Below are 22,433 nucleotides of genomic sequence, written 5' to 3' on the forward strand. Positions count from 1 at the left end.
TCCTTAGGAGTACTACCGGGAAGGTGACCTACCAGACAGGAAGGTGCAGAGCAGAGTTTGTAAGAATTAAGTCTTCTTACCTTGCTGCAGCAGTGGTCTGCACGTTCCTTCGTCCGGGAGGTCGCCACTCTAGTCCCGGGAGATCCCCTGGGTGGGGTGCCGTCCTTCTGGTAAAGTCTTTGTTCGGGCGCCAATTTCTGTGATCGCAATGAGGTCACTTTACGCCTTGATTTCCATGCAGGTTCAAATCAGGTGGGGGGGTGCGAGCTCGGAGAAGCAACAGATACACTGAGACGTTTCTCAAGGTAAAAATCCTTCTAATTTATTGAACTACAAACGTTCCTACTTATAGCATCAGACGAACAAAGAACATTCCATAACATATGAGTCATCTGTATATTCAAGTCTTACATCTTCCTTTCCCATATAGCTCATTGGTGGAGCACCAGGTATTCCCTTAGGTTTCCTTTATGCTTAGGGGGGTTGGTCAAGTGATTGACCACCATCTGTTTGCAATTTCAAGGGACGGCAGAGCATCTGCAAACTATTTCTTCTCTTAACCTTTCTAAAATACCCATTCTATTGTAACACATGTTTCTCCTTTATAACATTTCACTCCTTATGGTCCCAAACACATTATATATGTATATTTATACCATAACACCACGAAGGAGGATTCTTACCCCCACCAATGAGTTATCACCGCCTGATCTTTAAACACAGACAAGTCCACAGACTGCAGTTTCTCTCAAGTTCCAATGTATACAGGTACAATATAAAACTACCTGCCATAGATTAAGAAAACTGGGTGATGACAGTACTATCATTAGCAGCCAAATGTAAAAGAAAGAGAGGAGAAGAGTGCGATGTAAGTGACAAGGCTTTATTAAATGCTCAGAGTGATGAATATATGCTATAAACTGGATGATGTCAACCCTATCAAGACTGCTGAGCATTTCAAATTAATTGGGAATCCTGACAATACATTGACACGAGGGCGGGAGTAAAGTTGTCATGTTGTCAGCCGATATACTCTATGTCCTATGTATGACGGAAGATGCAGAGCAACAATAGGTGTTTTAATTCCTATAATTAAATGTACAATAAAAACTTGGATTTATTTTGTCCTGGAGCAAAAGCATTTCTGCAAAGGGGAGATTCTAAGTTCAGTTTTGCCCACAACAGAGACAGCAAAATTCCCCCATTATATGAGCTTTGTCATCATTTTATATAAATGACATCATACACTTTTACATGAGGGGTTTCGGAGTTAGTGATATTATTCTTGTCATACTCCTGGTGGTCTAGACTGGTTTAGCAATTAATACCTAATATCTCTAGTGGGCTAAGGTGAAGAAGGGGTTAATATTGATATATTATACATGGTCGTTATGGGTTAATATCTCAAATCCCTGTAGGTCTATGGTGCGTTAGTGGTTAACATTTAACCATTTAGTGTAATTATATGATAATATTGTATAAGATAGTGCAGGGGATAGTGGTGGTTTTGGACAGGAAAGGGTATCTATAATTTCATTTTATTTAATAAGTACAGATGTAGCCATCTTTATCTTGACTCAACGCATTAAATACACGATGTCAGCTAACATTAACTTTACTTTTTCAATGACTTTTAAATGGCTTTTGTTGTGTGATATCACGCTGCAGCAAGTTATTAGAGTCAAGATAAACTCGGCTGCATCTGTAGCTCCAGAACTCTTATAAAGGTTGCGGCACTGATGCTAGGGTGTTTGTCTAGTCTCACAAGTCTCACATGACCCAGGGTGCTGGCCTAGTCAGGCCAAAAAACTGAAGGTGCAACCAGGGATTAGCACAAAAACACAATGTATGTATTGCCCATAAGGCAAGGGATAGATTTATTTAGAGATTCTCCTGTGCCTTCTCTTTGTTTTTAAGGTATTTTTTCCAGGTGGTGAGCTCCACGTTTTGCAGACATTATTATAGGATATATCTAGGTAGAGCTCTACCACGGCCTTTCTCCTCAATGACATCGCCACAAAACTACGGTCCTCAGCACTTGTTGGTAGGGCAGTAAAGGTAGTACTGCTATCGGGGACCAGGCTAATGGGTCTAAAAAAAGGAGTCCACCATCATCTGTCACCTACTACTCCCCAGTCACTACATGGAACTCATGCATTTTTATTTTTTTTTGTGAAGCAGCCCCCTCTACCTTTCCGCTTTCCCAAGGGCCCCACCAAATATATTGTAGTGACTGGGAAGGGTAAGTAAAAACAAATTAAGTCCCTTTAATTGCCCCTCGGTAGCCCACAAATTTCCCATATAACTTTGCCAATAACCCCCTTTGAGGTGCCCAGAGAATATACACAATGGGGTGTAAGATGGGAAAAGGGAGATCTGGGCAGGGAGAGAGCCAATCAGCCCTGACCATTTGAGTGTATGGGGACCAGATCCCCCTTGCTCGTTAGGGTATGGCTATTTCTTAACAGTGCAGGTTCTGCTTGTAGTTCCCTCTCTACCACGCTGTACCCAATAGGAGGCGGCATGACAATGGAGGGCACTCACACAGACTGGCGGAGAATGAGCCGAGAGTAGGAGGAGGGTCCCCAGGAAACGTGAACATGTGTTAATGCGGTTTGTATTTTGAGATAGGAGACCGGGTTACAAATGTCTGTGGATTCGGCAGATGGTCTGAATTACAGAGGAGACCAATTACAGGTTTACAACCGGGACGTAGAAGGCATGGGTAGAGCAGAGACGGTGAAAGAAGTGAGTTGGGGCACAGCTTAGGGCATTGGCAGGCTTAAAGTGCCCCAGTAGGAGCTTTAACGCCCGCCCTCCCTTGAAGTTGGTGATAGCATGATGTTGGAGGATAGCCATTGCGGAGCTTAGTAAACTGAATGAAGAGTGTAAAGAGAGAAATGATGGCGCCCTGGTGGGTTCCTCATCCTGGGACCAAGGTTGGTACCTGGTGGCACACTAGTAAAAAGTGCATAATTTTCAGGCATGGAAAACTGCCAGCAAAATGGCATAGATGCAGAATCAAAATAATCTCAGTACCGTTATTTGAAAAAGTGCAAAGTTGGTCATACTTTAAGTGCTAAAATTAAGTAACCCCTCCTTGTTAGCAACAGCAAGACTGCCAGTGCCAGATTATCATTGGTGAACTAAAGCACCCACTCTAAACCCAGTCAACTTTTTGGACTTTTTTTGGTCTAGGGTAAGAGCCTTAACCAGGCCCTGCCTACCAACTACTGACCTGGCCTGGAAGCCAATCTAAATAAGGCGAGCACCCTTACCTGTGCACTACCAGGTTTTTTTTCCCCATAGACTTCCTATCCCATTAAATTGTACATCTGTAAATGTGGGAGGGTAGGGTTACCGGTCGGGTCATTTAGTGTAAGGAGTTGGTGGAAAAGGGCCATGTAATTTGTCTCATTAGGCCAGTTTTAGAAGGCCAAATTTTAGCATCCGTATTATGAGCCAGTTTTACTAAATCGAACAAAGATCTCTGAAACTGGCCTTAATCTGATCGAGATGTTGTGTTGATACTTTTCTTCTCTGCAGTGCCCCTGCAGGTGAAACAATGTATTACAATCCTTTAAAAAAATAAAAATAAATTATAGAGCTGTCCTTACCCTTATTTAGGTCAATACTCTAAACGGATATTAAGTATGTCTGAAAACCACATAACCTTTATTATATATTAAAATACGTTTGATAATGCATTAAAGTTATTTGAATATAATATACGGCCAATGTAATTGACTTTTTCTGTAATAGATGACACAGATTTTACTGCACTGACAGGCTCCTGGAAAGTATCGGACAAGATAAACATGTAACGCTGCTATCTATCCATATTCCAGTGTCGTTACGCGGCTCATACTCTAGTGTTTTTGTATGAATTATTGATTTGTTTAGCTAGTAAAGCAATTTCAAATCTGTATTGGGTCATTTGAGTGTGAATTTATTTATTTAGCATGAGCACTAAAGCAAGTACAGGATTTTCACGGCAGCAATTCTACTTTACTGATGTCTCAAAGGATAAACATCACTTCACCATCACTGACAGCAAGAGCCTAATAAATTAGCAAATAGTAAGTCTCCAGCTGTTATCATTCCACTAAAAATCTCTGAATACCGGCCATGCTGAGACTTGTGGTTCAAACGCTGCATGGTAACCACACGCTTTCTAATCTGGATTCAATAATTTTCCTTAGAAATAATATTTACTCACTATCTCCACCCTCTGGTCATATGTGGTACTGCTATGCTAGGATTTTCGTTAAAGGGCTATTCCTAGAATCAAAAATTATCACCTATCCACAGAATAGGTCATCATTTTATGATCACAGGGGACCCCACCACTCTGACCCTCACGGATTGCAAGAACAGGGATCCGGAATCCCCAGATCCTCCTCACTGCACCCCCCACATTGAGGAGGATCTTGATTGGAGCAGTGGTCGAGCCTGTGCCCACCGCTCCATTCAATGTCTATGAGAATTACATAAATAGCCAATCCCTGTGCTCGGTTGATTCCATCAATCCCATAGCGCATGCTCGACCGTCGCTCCTCACCGCAGTCAAGCGATCGGTGGGGGTTCCAGCGATCAGAAAATTATTACCTAACCTTTGGATAGGTGATTATTTTTGATTCTGGTACAATGTCCTTAAATATGCGGAAAATAGAAGCCTAAATATGTGGGCCTATCGAACCTGGGTCAGATTATGGGCAAGAGAAAAGGGGGAAAGCTCCTAAGGCCTCCAATGTATAGAGGCTTATACCACCCTCCCTGAAGAACATCACACTGATGCTTCACTTGGAGACCCAATACATGTGCATTATTATCTGAGCATTTATTCTAATTCCATTGCACTGTTAATCAGGTGTACACTATGGCGTTATTATTTAGGCACTGTAAGGCCTAGTACACACAGAGTTTTTTGCAGGCAGAAAAATCAACAAACTTTGAACTGCCAGCATTGTTTTAATGCTTTTTCCCACATTATTAGGCCCCATGCGCACGACCGTAAAATCATGTGGAAATGCGACCACTATTACGGTTTGTAATTACAAACCCATTCATTTCTATGGCCGACGGACACTTTCCTATATATTTACGGGAAGGTGTCCGCAGGGGTGAACCTAGCCTCTCTGCCGCCTGAGGCGAACTATAAAAAGACGCCCCCCCCCCCCAATATATCCGAGTTTTCTCATTACTAGCTTTACACAACAAACACAAAATATATATATAAAAATGTAAATAGGAAAACATTTGTTGTTTTTTGTTAAAGTGCTGTTTATATATAGAAAGGATTTAAATAACTCTTCTTACTGTATTACTTTAGTATCAAAGATCAACAACGCAGCATTATCACTGAAAATGGTTTAACACATCTTCTTGCCAGGTGAAACTTCAAAGCCTGGTTTCTTTGCTCCACCTGCTGTATTGTAGTGGTCTGCCAGTGCTGGATTAATGTGATTTTAGGCCCTGGGCTGTGCATAAGTTATGGACCCACACACCACACGTAAGTATCACCTACATGTCAGAGTACATCACATGCCACTCTGCAGACTGTCTCTTAGCCTGATCATCTGCTGCCACACTCACACTTCCCCACAGCCCCCACCACAGTAATGAACATAGATTGTAACACCAACATTACCAATAATACCCCCATACTGTTACTGAATAATACCTCCATACTGTTACTGAATAATACCCCCATACTGTTACTGAATAATACCCCCATACTGTTACTGAATAATACCACCATACTGTTACTGAATAATACCTCCATACTGTTACTGAATAATACCTCCATACTGTTAGTGAATAATACCCCCATACTGTTACTGAATAATACCCCCATACTGTTACTGAATAATAACTCCATACTGTTACTGTATAATATCTCCATACTGTTACTGAATAATACCCCCATACTGTTACTGAATAATACCTCCATACTGTTACTGAATAATACCCCCATACTGTTACTGAATAATACCTCCATACTATTACTGAATAATACCTCCATAGTGTTACTGAATAATACCTCCATACTGTTACTGAATAATACCTCCATACTGTTACTGAATAATACCTCCATAGTGTTACTGAATAATACCTCCATACGGTTACTGAATAATACCTCCATACTGTTACTGAATAATACCTCCATACTGTTACTGAATAATACCTCCATAGGGTTACTGAATAATACCTCCATAGTGTTACTGAATAATACCCCCATACTGTTACTGAATAATACCCCCATACTGTTACTGAATAATACCTCCATACTGTTACTGAATAATACCTCCATAGTGTTACTGAATAATACCTCCATACGGTTACTGAATAATACCTCCATACTGTTACTGAATAATACCTCCATACTGTTACTGAATAATACCTCCATAGTGTTACTGAATAATACCTCCATAGTGTTACTGAATAATACCTCCATAGTGTTACTGAATAATACCCCAATACTGTTACTGAATAATGCCTCCATACAGTTACTGAATAATACCTCCATACTGTTACTGAATAATACCTCCATACTGTTACTGAATAATACCTCCATACTGTTACTGAATAATACCCCCATACTGTTACTGAATAATACCCCCATACTGTTACTGAATAATACCTCCATACTGTTACTGAAGAATACCCCCATACTGTTACTGAATAATACCTCCATACTGTTATTGAATAATACCACCATACTGTTACTGAATAATACCACCACACGATAACCACATAGTGACTGAATAATACCCCCATACTGTTACTGAATAATACCTCCATACTGTTACTGAATAATACCCCATACTGTTACTGAATAATACCCCCATACTGTTACTGAATACTACCTCCATACTGTTACTGAATAATACCCCCATACTGTTACTGAATAATACCTCCATACTTTTATTGAATAATACCACCATACTGTTACTGAATAATACCTCCATACTGTTACTGAATAATACCTCCATACTGTTACTGAATAATACCCCCATACTGTTACTGAATAATAACTCCATACTGTTACTGTATAATATCTCCATACTGTTACTGAATAATACCCCCATATTGTTACTGAATAATATCTCCATACTGTTACTGAATAATACCCCCATACTGTTACTGAATAATACCTCCATACTGTTACTGAATAATACCTCCATACTGTTACTGAATAATACCTCCATACTGTTACTGAATAATACCTCCATACTGTTATTGAATAATACCTCCATACTGTTACTGAATAATACCTCCATACTGTTATGGAATAATACCACCATACTGTTACTGAATAATACCTCCATACTGTTACTGAATAATACCCCCATACTGTTACTGTATAATTCCTCCATACTGTTATTGAATAATACCACCATACAGTGACTGAATAATACCTCCATACTGTTACTGAATAATACCCCCATACTGTTACTGAATAATACCTCCATACAGTTACTGAATAATACCTCCATACTGTTACTGAATAATACCTCCATACTGTTACTGAATAATACCTCCATACTGTTACTGAATAATACCCCCATACTGTTACTGAATAATACCTCCATACTGTTACTGAATAATACCTCCATACTGTTACTGAAGAATACCCCATACTGTTACTGAATAATACCTCCATACTGTTATTGAATAATACCACCATACTGTTACTGAATAATACCTCCATACTGTTACTGAATAATACCTCCATACTGTTACTGAATAATACCTCCATACTGTTATTGAATAATACCACCATACTGTTACTGAATAATACCTCCATACTGTTACTGAATAATACCTCCATACTTTTATTGAATAATACCACCATACTGTTACTGAATAATACCTCCATACTGTTACTGAATAATACCTCCATACTGTTACTGAATAATACCCCCATACTGTTACTGAATAATAACTCCATACTGTTACTGTATAATATCTCCATACTGTTACTGAATAATACCCCCATATTGTTACTGAATAATATCTCCATACTGTTACTGAATAATACCCCCATACTGTTACTGAATAATACCTCCATACTGTTACTGAATAATACCTCCATACTGTTACTGAATAATACCTCCATACTGTTACTGAATAATACCTCCATACTGTTATTGAATAATACCTCCATACTGTTACTGAATAATACCTCCATACTGTTATGGAATAATACCACCATACTGTTACTGAATAATACCTCCATACTGTTACTGAATAATACCCCCATACTGTTACTGTATAATACCTCCATACTGTTATTGAATAATACCACCATACAGTGACTGAATAATACCTCCATACTGTTACTGAATAATACCCCCATACTGTTACTGAATAATACCTCCATATAGTTACTGAATAATACCTCCATACTGTTACTGAATAATACCTCCATACTGTTACTGAATAATACCTCCATACTGTTACTGAATAATACCCCCATACTGTTACTGAATAATACCTCCATACTGTTACTGAATAATACCTCCATACTGTTACTGAAGAATACCCCATACTGTTACTGAATAATACCTCCATACTGTTATTGAATAATACCACCATACTGTTACTGAATAATACCTCCATACTGTTACTGAATAATACCTCCATACTGTTACTGAATAATACCTCCATACTGTTATTGAATAATACCACCATACTGTTACTGAATAATACCTCCATACTGTTACTGAATAATACCTCCATACTGTTACTGAATAATACCCCCATACTGTTACTGTATAATACCTCCATACTGATACTGAATAATACCTCCATAGTGTTACTGAATAATACCTCCATACTGTTACTGAATAATACCTCCATAGTGTTACTGAATAATACCTCCATACTGTTACTGAATAATACCTCCATATTGTTACTGAATAATACCTCCATACTGTTACTGTATAAAACCCCCATACTGTTACTGAATAATACCTCCATACTGTTACTGAATAATACCTCCATAATGTTACTGAATAATACCTCCATACTGTTACTGAATAATACCCCATACTGTTACTGAATAATACCACCATACTGTTACTGAATAATACCTCCATACTGTTACTGAATAATACCTCCATACTGTTACTGAATAATACCTCCATACTGTTACTGAATAATACCTCCATACTGTTACTGAATAATACCTCCATACTGTTACTGAATAATACCACCATACTGTTACTGAATAATACCCCCATACTGTTACTGAATAATACCTCCATACTGTTACTGAATAATACCTCCATACTGTTACTGAATAATACCTCCATACTGTTACTGAATAAAACCTCCATACTGTTACTGAATAATACCTCCATACTGTTATTGAATAATACCCCCATACTGTTACTGAATAATACCTCCATACTGTTACTGAATAATACCTCCATACTGTTATTGAATAATACCTCCATACTGTTACTGAATAATACCCCCATACTGTTACTGAATAATACCCCCATACTGTTACTGAATAATACCTCCATACTGTTACTGAATAATACCTCCATACTGTTATTGAATAATACCTCCATACTGTTACTGAATAATACTCCCATACTGTTACTGAATAATACCTCCATACTGTTATTGAATAATACCTCCATACTGTTACTGAATAATACTCCCATACTGTTACTGAATAATACCTCCATACTGTTACTGAATAATACCTCCATACTGTTACTGAATAATACCTCCATACTGTTACTGAATAATACCCCCATACTGTTATTGAATAATACCTCCATACTGTTACTGAATAATACTCCCATACTGTTACTGAATAATACCCCATACTGTTACTGAATAATAACTCCATACTGTTACTGAATAATACCTCCATACTGTTACTGAATAATACCCCATACAGTTACTGAATAATACCTCCATACTGTTACTGAATAATACCTCCATACTGTTACTGAATAATACTCCCATACTGTTACTGAATAATACCACCATACTGTTACTGAATAATACCCCCATACTGTTACTACTGAATAATACCTCCATACTGTTACTACTGAATAATACCTCCATATTGTTACTGAATAATACCTCCATAGGCTGGGTTCACACAACCTATTTTCAGGCGTAAACGAAGCGTATTATGGCTCGTTTTACATCTGAAAATACGGCTACAAAACGTCGGCAAACATCTGCCCATTCATTTGAATGGGTTTGCCGACGTACTGTGCAGACGACCTGTCATTTACGCGTCGTCGTTTGACAGCTGTCAAACGACGACGCGTAAAAATACAGCCTCGTCAAAAGAAGTGCAGGACACTTATATACATTATATGCAGGACACTTATATACATTATATGCTGGACACTACTTTCAGACGTAATTTGAGCCGTTCTTCATTGAACTCAATGAAGAGCAGCTCAAAATTTACGGCTGTCAGAGAAGCCTCGCAAAATGCGAGGAGGAGCATTTACATCTGAAACTAGGCAGCTGTTTTCTCCTGAAAACAGTCTGTCTTTTCAGACGTAAATGCCTGCTACCGTGTGCACATACCCATATTGTTACTGAATAATACCCCCATACTGTTACTGAATAATACCTCCATACTGTTACTGTATAATACCCCCATACTGTTACTGAATAATACCTCCATACTGTTACTGAATAATACCTCCATACTGTCACTGAATAATACCTCCATACTGTTACTGAATAATACCTCCATACTGTTACTGAATAACAACTCCATACTGTTACTGAATAATACCCCCATACTGTTACTGAATAATACCTCCATACTGTTACTGAATAATACCCCCATACTGTTACTGAATAATACCTCCATACTGTTACTGAATAATACCTCCATACTGTTACTGAATAATACCCCCATACTGTTACTGAATAATAACTCTATACTGTTACTGAATAATATCCCCATACTGTTACTGAATAATACCTCCATACTGTTACTGAATAATACCTCCATACTGTTATTGAATAATACCACCATACTGTTACTGAATAATACCCCCATACTGCTACTGAATAATACCTCAATACTGTTACTGAATAATACCTCCATACTGTTACTGAATAATACCCCCATACTGTTACTGAATAATAACTCCATACTGTTACTGAATAATACCCCCATACTGTTACTGAATAATATCTCCATACTGTTACTGAATAATACCCCCATACTGTTACTGAATAATACCTCCATACTGTTATTGAATAATACCACCATACTGTTACTGAATAATACCCCCATACTGCTACTGAATAATACCTCAATACTGTTACTGAATAATACCGCCATACTGTTACTGAATAATACCTCCATACTGTTACTGAATAATACCTCCATACTGTTACTGAATAATACCCCCATACTGTTACTGAATAATAACTCCATACTTTTACTGAATAATACCCCCATACTGATACTGAATAATACCTCCATACTGTTACTGAATAATACCCCCATACTGTTACTGAATAATACCCCCATACTGTTACTGAATAATACCTCCATACTGTTACTGAATAATACCCCCATACTGTTACTGAATAATACCTCCATACTGTTACTGAATAATACCCCCATACTGTTACTGAATAATACCTCCATACTGTTACTGAATAATACCTCCATACTGTTACTGAATAATACCTCCATACTGTTACTGAATAATACCTCCATACTGTTACTGAATAATACCTCCATACTGTTACTGAATAATACCCCCATACTGTTACTGAATAATACCTCCATACTGTTACTGAATAATACCCCCATACTGTTACTGAATAATACCTCCATACTGTTACTGAATAATACCTCCATACTGTTACTGAATAATACCTCCATACTGTTACTGAATAATACCTCCATACTGTTACTGAATAATACCCCCATACTGTTACTGAATAATACCCCCATACTGTTACTGAATAATACCCCCATACTGTTACTGAATAATATCTCCATACTGTTACTGAATAATACCCCCATACTGTTACTGAATAATACCTCCATACTGTTACTGAATAATACCTCCATACTGTTACTGAATAATACCACCATACTGTTACTGAATAATACCTACATACTGTTACTGAATAAAACTACCAAACCAAGATCACATATTACTACAACATAGTGTCAGAAAAAAACCACCATACTGTTAGTGAATAAAACTCACTATATATAGACCAATATTACCACCATGCAGTGACATTATAGAGGTAGATGCCAGTTATACACAAGATATCTGCAGACCATATAAGTAATTACAGTATAGTTATATCGAGTGACTCACAGGTGATGTCTTCTCAGATTGAAGTCGCTCACTTTCACCTTTCCTTCTTCATCCAGCCAAGACCGCAATGACAACTTCTCCCGGACACGATTTCCTAAGCCCTGCAGAATATGACTCAGATATCTTTGGCTCCTTGCTTTTCTAGCGCACTCCCTAACTATTCCCTACCTCTACACAAACTCTGTATACATACTATACTAGGTGCCCCACACAGTAATAGTACTCACACCCTTTTGTACTCCCAAAGGCCCCACACAGTAAGTGCAACTTTTGTTCCCCTACACAGTGTTAGTGTCCCCTTTATACCTTACTTAGTGATAGAGCCACTTTTAGGGCCCTCACCCAGTAATAGAATTCCCACTCAGTACTAATACCCCCTTTATGTCCCCAAAGAAATAATGTCTCCACTCAGTAGTAATGCCACTTTTTCTGCCACACTCAATAATAATGCCCCCACAGTAATTTTGCCTCTTTATACACCCTCAGTAAAAATGCCTGCTTTATGCCCCCACAATAAGGATGTCCTCTTTTGTATGCCACTTTTTTATGTCCCCTTTTTATTACCTAATAGACTTATGAATTTTAACTGAATTCAGTGGCCCCGCATGGACAGCATGATGCAGTGACGTCATCGTGCCGGGCAGTTGACGTCATCTCTTGTAGACCTCAGGTCTAAACCAGGCTGTGGCCTACAAGAGCAAACAGTGGAGCAGGGAGCCAATGGCCAGGGGTTGGCTGGCAAATTTTAGTCTGCGGGGCAAGCACACAGCACTGGCCCAAGAGTAGCGGCCCATTCTGGGGGCACTGGGCAATTGGTGAGTTTGCCCCCCTAACACCGCTGCGGAAGAACTCTGCTACCTGTCAATGGAAAAATCATCCACGAGGAGGAAAATTGCTTCTTTAAGGCGGAGTACAAGAAAGCCTGACCTGGGAATTAGACTTTCTTGTACTCCGTCACGGGGAAACATTTTTCCCTCTGGCGGATGACTTTTCAGTTGACAGGAAGCAGAGTTACATGAAGGGGAGTTATTTTTCCTTGACCTCTAGTCTCTATTGTGGCAAATTTAAGTTTTTAAAATTTTTATACTGCTAACTTTTTTTTGATAGGTTCCGCTGGACCGTTTGAACTACGTCGTAGATTCATTGGACTACTCCGATCTACTTTTTTTAAATGGAGAAAGAGGGTTGAATGGGGGAGTTTAGATTTCAATATAAAAAAAATGTATCTGGCTGGTCATAAAAAATAGCGGGAACCCCACGTCATTTTTAAAAAATAAATAATTTTAAAAAAATTACGTGAGATCCCCTCCATTTTTCATAACCAGCCAGATACAATAAAGCAGCAGCAGTCTAGCATTACCAGGGTGGGAAGGGCCATGTTTTTTTGCTATTCCGAGCCTTATATTACCAGTCTGCAGCCACCCCAGTACCCGCCCTTCTATTCAGACGGTCGGGTGCTGGATCGTACCCAGCTCTTCCCGGTACTCCTGGTGGCGGTGGGTACCGGGGTAATAATAGGGGTTAGTGATAGATAGCCTTATTACTGGCTAACACTAAGCCCCTTCTTAGTAATGGACGCTCTCAATCAGACAGCAGCCATTACTAAGGCGGTAATGAATTATTAAAAAACAGAGACATAAAGAAATGTATTTTATTGAATTAACAACTCTTCCACACAATCCGCTTTCACCATTTTATTTAAAAAAAAGACAAAAAGCTTAAATCAGCGAAGTAGTCCAATGAATCTACGACGTAGTCCAAATGGTCCAGCGGAACTTGCAAAACAAAAATGAGCAGTATGAAAAATAAAAATAAAGATGGCTGCCCCCACAGACGTACAAACATATGAATAAATAGTTACTTTGGGGAACATATTAAAATAATTAGAAAAAATAGGCCCATAAAGTAAAGCATATCAAATAAAAAAAAATAATTATAACACCTTTCCTTTACAGAGAACCTTTCACCTCCCCATCCATGTGCAGCTGAGTGCAGCAAGTGATGGGGAGGGCTGCACAAACTCTGGGGCACTTAACTTTTTTTTTTGTAGCCTCCTTTGTTATTTAGATATCGGTGCTGTAATATTTGGCGCCCGATATTTAAATAACCCCCTGAACTGTCAATGGGGAGGTAATTGGCAAGGGGGTGTGTAACATCGCTGTGACACTGTTCAATCAGCTACGGACAGTGTCAACAGCAAGAGCTGGAGAGAGGAGAGGGTGTGCGCACCGCTCCGCCACCACTACTGAACAGAAGAGGAGAAGAAGAGTGTGAACTCTTCTTCTTCTGTTCCATGTTATCGGAGCTGTGCACGCACGCACGCTCTCACTCTTCAGCTCTCAGCAGACAAGGACAACAAGACTGATCTCTCTGATACAGTCTTGTATTTGTCTGCCGGGAGCTGAAGAGTGAGAGTGTGCGCGCGCACATGCTCTCCTCTCTCCAGCTCTTGCTGTTGAAACTGTCCGTAGCTAATTGGACAGTGTCACAGCGATGTTACATGCCCCCTTGCCAATTACCGCCCCATTGACAGTTCATGGGGTTATTTAAATATCGGGCACTAAATATTACCGCACCGATATCTAAATAAGGAAGGAGGGTAGGAAAATGTGTAAAGTGCCCCAGAGTTTGTGCAGCCCTCCCCATTACATGCTGCACTCAAATGCACATCTATGGGCAGGTGAAAGGTTCTCTCTAAAGTGTAACAATTTTTTTTTTAACTTTTGACATGTCAGAAGTTTTGATCAGTGGGGTCCGAACACCGAGACCCCCCACTAGTCTCTAAAACAAAGCAGCAGAAGTGCTCGGGTGAGCGGTGTGCCGCTTCAATTCTCTTTGGCTTTCCTTGGAGCAGTGTACGGGCTCAATAGAAAGTCTAGGAGTCTGTACACCGCTCACTCGGCTGAAAGTCGATCATAAATGAAGCGGCACAGCGCTCACCCGAGCACTTCTGCTGCTTCGTTTTAGCTCGGTTCCCCACAGATTATTGTCAGTATGACATGATAAAAGTTTACAGTTCAAAGGCTATGTACACCTTTAAAAACTTATTTATATATATATATATATATATATATATATATATATATATATATATATATAAAACGATATCTATAAATTTCATTGGTGCAGTTTTAATTACTTTTTATTGAAAATTATTGTTACTTTTTGTATATAGAGCAGCTGTATATAGCGCTGAGACCTGAATCCATTAGGCTGGATTCACACGAGCACATTACATCCGTAATGGATGGAACGTATTTCGGCCGCAAGTCCCGGACCGAACCCACTGCAGGGAGCCAGGCTCCTAGCATCATAGTTATGTACGATGCTAGGAGTCCCTGCCTCGCTGCCGGACAACTGTCCCGTACTGTAATCATGTTTTCAGTACGGGACAGTAGTTCCATGGAGAGGCAGGGACTCCTAGCGTCGTACATAACTATGATGCTAGGAGCCCGGCTCCCTGCAGTGTGTTCGGTCCGGGACTTGCGGCCGAAATATGTTCCGTCCATTACGAACGTAATGTGCTCGTGTGAATCCAGCCTTAGGTCGCCTATTATTGATTACATCTAAGTTATGAACTTAGATGTGATCGGTAACAGCTCGATCCTGCAGGACCCGCTGACACTGAACCCGTCAGTCCCGCTGACCTGACGGATACAAATTCAGCGTTATATACAGCTGCTCTGTACACAGGATACAAAGCAGCTGTATCTAAAAAAATAACAATAATTTTTAATAAAAATTAATTAGAAAGTTGCACCAAATACACTGAACCCCCCCCCCCCCCCTTCCTTGCAGTATAATAATTACTGAGGGTGCTATGGGGGGATAATACTACAAGGGGGGTACTGACTATGACTGCAGTGCGGGAGTTCTATGGGCGACTGCTGTGGGGGGAGCTATACTGTGCTCAACTTCCTGCCCCCACTAATTTAAAACGGGTCGGTCAACGCTGGGAGGCCGGAGTATACTGCAAGGGGGGTCTGGGCGTTTTACTGACAGCAGTTGGCTCTATTTGGGGGGAATTATTCCCCCATAGAGCTCACTAGTTACTATACTGCAAAGTTAGGGGGGTCTGAGCATCTGACTGACTTCTCTAGAGGGGGGGCAGAATCCCCCCCTATAGAGCACTCTGCAGTAAGTCAGAAGCTCAGACCCCGCCGCACCCCCCTATCCTTCAATTATAGTTATATGTGGATTATTCCACCCCCATAGAGCCCTTGGCTGTCAGTAAAATGCCCAGACCCCCCTTGCAGTATACTCTTGGGTCCCGGTTCCAGCAGCTTTGGCCGACCGAGATAAGGCAGGAAGGTACCTCGTGCGTCTCGTCACTTCTCCTCTTCGCTCGACCGCTCCTCCTGCAGACCTGCTCCTCTCTGGCGGCTCATGCTGCGTCAGAGAGGAGGAGTGTTACACACGTGCTCATCATGCGGCACATCTGCTGTGTCTGCATGCCCCCTCCCCCCGGTCTAGTCCGTCCCTGGCTGAAAATGGCGCTCGTCATTTTCAGGTAGGTGGCACCGCCTAAGGGTGTCGGCTCACCTCGCCTCATGGCAGGTGCGGCACTTGGTGTCCGTGCCGTAGAAACCTTCCGTCAAAAAATAGAGGTCCGCGGCCAGTCGTGCCCGTAATTACGGTCCGTGATTACGGAGGCGATCGTGTGCATGGGGCCTTAGCAGAGTTTTTTTCCCACGGCTGTTGAAAGGCTGCCTCCCATTAATTTCAGTGGGAGGTCAGAGGCGGAAACCGCTCAAAGTAAGAACAAGCCTTTTTTTTTTTTTTTCACGAGTGGCCAAAAATTGCCCGGGAAGTATTATGCCTCTGCCTCACATTGAAATCATGGGGGGAGGATTTGGGCCATTTTATTGGCACTGATTCCAACACGGTTTCCGCATCAAAATCAGCACCAAAATACTTGTGTGGGCTAAATCTAAATGTCTCTTATTTGGGGCTTCTATGGCTGTACTCAGTATATACTATTGTGGTATTTATTAGACTCTATATGGCACTGTTAAGTGGGCACTATATGGTCATTTTTGTTAAACAATTGTTGTGGTTGTTGTAAACTTTTAACCCCTTAGGGTCCTTAAACCTATGACATTACAGCTGCTGGATTGATCCCCCCACCCCCAAGCTGCTTTTTCAACTGTTGGGTATCTAGCTGTCATATACTGCCAAGGGAAGGACAGAAACATTTGTACCCCTTTTGCCATTTCAGAATTCATATATACAGCTCTATTGGTCACATGACTGATCACTTGATCGCCAGGATGGCGGTAAAAGGGGTTTAGTCTCTTTGTTCTTGGGGTTGACATGGGTCCAATAGGCAGACCTCCACTAATCATTGAATGATGGTATTACATTCTAAGGTGGGGATACCCCTTTAAAGACCATTCACTATTCCTCTAGGTTCTAGTCATGTCTCCAGCCTGTGTCCATGAGTCATAAATGTAACATCGATTACTAATAATGCAGAGCTGAGTGTGTTCACTGATTGCAGGTAATGTATGGGAGATGGATAATAATATGTTCCTTCTTTTTTTTCTTTTATACTGTATGTGGAAATGAGATTGTGAAACTGATGTGTGGATACAATCTGTGTACAATGTCAGCAACTGGATATCTATCTATCTATCTATCTATCTATCTATCTATCTATCTATCTATCTATCTATCTATGTTTAAAGGAATTGGAGCACCATTTTCTGATACAGAGCTCCAAATATCCCCTGTGTAGACATATACAAATAAAATTCAGGCTGCTTACAGCTGCCACTAGAGGGAGCTCAGGAGCTTAGTGCATACTGTTTATATATTGAACGCAATAATAAGCTCCTCCTAGTTGCGTACAGAATTTTATCGATTTTATATCTACTGTATGCAGAGAATTTGGAACTCAGTTTCAGAAATACTGAGCTCTGATCCTACAAAGATATATTTAGGAATTAAGGCTTCCAGCGACCACTTCATACAGGATATTTGCGGGAGTTTCACCTGTGTTTTAATGATGTTTAGACAAAAAGCTGGAACTCTTATGATGCCGCAGTCCTCTGTAATAAATGGATTCCAGTAGGGCGGCACATTGCAGGGACCCAATGAGATCTAAAGCGATTCCTTATTGAAAAAAAAAAAGGTAAAAAGTAAAGAAACGTGTCATAGTTTTTATGAATGACTCTTTTGTGATGTGACACAACATTCATGGAGTCTGATGAAAACCGATACCCTAAAATATGTTCTAAAAACGATGTTTCTTCTTGATATAATGGAAGAGGTGTGCTATCAAATTTCGCCTCTGCGGTCCCGCCTCTACCCTGCCCCTCATGTTTCACTCAAACATTGAGATGCTGAAGCTGCATCCCCCTCCTACCAATCTTCTATTTACTGTTTTACACTAGGTGGATTTTTTTAAATCCTGCAGGCATCAAAAGTGGATGTTCCGGCTTCTGGCCAGTAGGGAAGATGGCACTTTTCCCCTATGTACTACTTTCTTAAAAAAAAAACACCATTTAAATAAATAAATATATATATATATTTATATTATATATATGTATCCAATCTCCATAGATGTCTGTTAGTCTGCATATGTATTCAATGTAGAAATAACAGTAAATTTTAAAATCCACCCACAGCCAGGGTCGGACTTGTAGGCTTGGACTATGGATCCTCATGTAGGTTTAGATTATGACACAATATTGGATTTAGCAAAAGACAACCCCATTTGGAGATGACTTTGAAACAATTTACTTGCCACTGGGGTCTATTTCTTAAAGGAAGATTCACTAATAACCTATTAGATTTAATTAATGACGTGTCCTGTGTGTACAAAGATAACAACAAAGATTACAATGTAATTATTCGAGACGTGTGCAATTTCTGTATAGATATAGGGTGTTGCTCAGACTCATCACCCCTGGTAGGCCTAGTACGCCACCGCCATCTGTCTGGCTAGCTATCTATCTATCTATCTATCTATCTATCTATCTCATATCTATCTATCTATCTATCTATCTATCTATCTATCTATCTATCCATCCATCCATCTATCTAAGCAGCGGCATAACTAGGAAAGACTGAGCCCCATAGCAAACGTTTGACTGGGCCCCCCCCCCAGGTGCCACACGCAGACCTCCTGTAGATTGTGCCATACGGCCCCTCTGTAGACAGTGCTATACGGCCCCCCTGTAGACAGTGTCACACCCCACTTGTAGATAGCGCTCCCACCTCCCCCTTGTAGATAGTTCTATACAGCCCCCTGTAGATATCGCCATAAAGCCCCCTGTATATGGCGCCACACAGACCCCCTCCCTTGTAAATAGTGTCACACAGCCCCCCTCAGTAGATAGAGCCACACTGCCCCCCTTAGTAGATAATGCCACACACAGACCCCTGTAGATTGCGCCACACACAGCCCCCTATAGATAGCGCCACAGCCCTCCCCGTCTAGATAGTGCCACACAGCCCCCCAGTAGATAGTGCCACACAGCCCCCCCTTAGTAGTGCCACAAAGCCCCCTTAGTAGTGCCACACAGACCCCTGTATATAGTGCCACACAGCCCCCCTAGTACATAGTGCCACCCTACTTCCCCCCTTGTATATTGTGCCACCTTGCTCCCCCCTTGTATATAGTGCCAAAAAATCATATCAAAATCAAACCACCCATCATCTCGCTGCAGATCATACAGTGACCACATATGGACTCCAGAGCTGCAAGGCAATAGTACTAACCACTGAGCCACTGTGCTGCCCTACATATATCTTCCCCTATAGATAGTGCTCCACATATAGCTCCCCCTGTATAGTGTCTCACATATAGCCCCCAGTAGACAGTGCCCCACAGGTAACCCACCTCTGTATATAGTGTCCCAAGTATAGCCCACCCCTATAGACAGTGCCCTACAAATAGCTTCCCCTATAGATAGTGCTCCACATATGGCCCATGCCTGTATAGTGTCCCATATATAGTCCACCGCTGTAGATAGTGCCCTACAAATAGCTCCCCTATAGATAGTGCTCCACATATAGCCCACCCCTGTAAATAGAGTCCCTGATATAGCTCTCCCATATATAGTCCTCCACATCCACCACATATAGACCCCCCTGTAGAAAATACCACACAGATTTATTATTTTAAAAAAAAGAACGCTTTATAAACTCACATGAACCCGTTACCGCTCTGTCTGGTGGCAATGCAGATCTGCTCTCTTCTAAACAGGTCTGCTGGGGCTGAACGACGCAAGGGGCGCGATGACGTCATTGTGCCGCTAGTGTCATTGAAAGGCGCTGATTAGCAGGTCAGAATGACTTGCCCCGTCAATAAGCGACTTTCAATATCGGAAGTGGCGCGATGATGTCACCGCTCCGCCAGCATTGTTGAAAGGTGCTGATTGGAGGGGCAGGTCATTTGGCCCCACCAATCAGTGTCATTGTAAGGCGCTGAATGGTTGGGTGCCATTGCCATTGCATGCATTTGTACCTGCGTGCTATTGACGCAGGTACAATTACTGCAAGAGGGGATGGCTGTGTCGCTAGCACCCGGGCCCGCTCCGGTGCTAGCGACACCACCCGTGCCCCCCAGCCCATAAATGTTAGAGGCCAGGCAGCGCGGGCCCCCGTAGTGGCGCCGCTACCACTGTAGCAAACCTAACGGCTGCTAGCAGCGCCACCGGGAGCCACCCTCATGCCACGGGCCCCATAGCAGCCGCTACGGCTGCTACACCGGTAGTTCTGACACTGTATATATGTATCTATCTATCTCATATCTATCTAACTATCTCAAATCTCTCATATCTATCTATCTATCTATCTATCTATCTATCTATCTATCTATCTATCTATCTATCTATCTCATATCTATCTATCTATCTATCTATCTATCTATCTATCTATCTATCTATCTATCTATCTATCTATCTATCTATCTCATATCTATCTATCTATCTCATATCTATCTATCTATCTATCTATCTATCTATCTATCTATCTAATGTCTATATATCTATATATAAATACATGTAGGTTGGAAGAGTAATAGAAGAACAATTTTCTTTTAAATTGCCACATGGCTAATACTCTCCTATTTTCGGTGTGGATTGCGCACTACAAATTACAATATAACTCATGTGAATGGGGTTTACCTTTTTTTTTGAAGAATGGAGTAGTGTAGTAGACTCTGCTATTCCATCCTGGGAGATCCTGCAAAAAAACTTATACCGCTCCTGACAACACTATATGGACAGTAATGTCAGGAGCTTCCCAATGCCGGAGTCCCCAGGCAGAGCATCGCAATCACTCTGCCCTGGGGAAGCTCCTGACATCATTGTTCATAAATGGACATCAGGAACAGTGCCGGAGTCCCTGGGCAAAGCTCTAGTAGAAGCTCTGCCCGGGGACTCCAGCCCTAGGAAAGCTAGTAACGTCACTGTCCATTTATGGACTGTGACTCCAGGAGTTTCCCCTGGGCCATTCCCCGGGTGTCGTATTCCCACTATATGCCTTATACTGGGATATGTTTTGATGAGCATAACGCGCATAACGTACAAATGTGAGCGCACCCCTTTCCGTTGCCAACCCTCGGTTCTGGTGGGTGGCCCAGAATTCTTGGCTGTATGGGGCCAAGAAATTCCTGATGGCGGCCCTGTATCTATCTATCTATCTATCTATCTATCTATCGCATATCTATCGTATATATCGCATATCTCTCTCCATCTATCTATCCATTTCATATCTATTTATATTTATTCATATTTTAGCCATATGTCAGCATACTCGTCCTAGAAATATCAGTTTCCCAACTATCACTTCCCTTTCCCCCGCCACTGGCGCGTTCACACAACATGTTTTTCTTAGTAGGGGGCTACATTGAGCACAGGAGCTTCTTCCAGGTTTTGAATAACTTGTGCTGTATCCTAAAACATAATGTGAGATAAATTTGAAGAAAAATAAATGGATTTAGCTAATTCTAAATTGTTATATTGTCTACTTTAGGTTTATGGGCTCATAGATGATGATATAAATTATGACTTGAATTGAACGTTGCTTTGATCATGTGCATTTAGGCCCCATGCACACGAACGGGCTTTTGCGGCC

At 40.9% G+C, this 22,433-nt stretch overlaps 1 protein-coding gene across 1 annotated transcript in view; it reads left to right on the plus strand.

Moving 5' to 3' along the window:
* Window positions 1-22,433, plus strand: part of MTNR1B (melatonin receptor 1B) — a 165,976-nt gene that overhangs the window by 141,616 nt on the left and 1,927 nt on the right. The gene's annotated exons all lie outside the window — the stretch shown is intronic.

This window comes from Rhinoderma darwinii, chromosome 2 (assembly GCF_050947455.1).
Source record: "Rhinoderma darwinii isolate aRhiDar2 chromosome 2, aRhiDar2.hap1, whole genome shotgun sequence".
Taxonomy (NCBI): domain Eukaryota; kingdom Metazoa; phylum Chordata; class Amphibia; order Anura; family Rhinodermatidae; genus Rhinoderma; species Rhinoderma darwinii.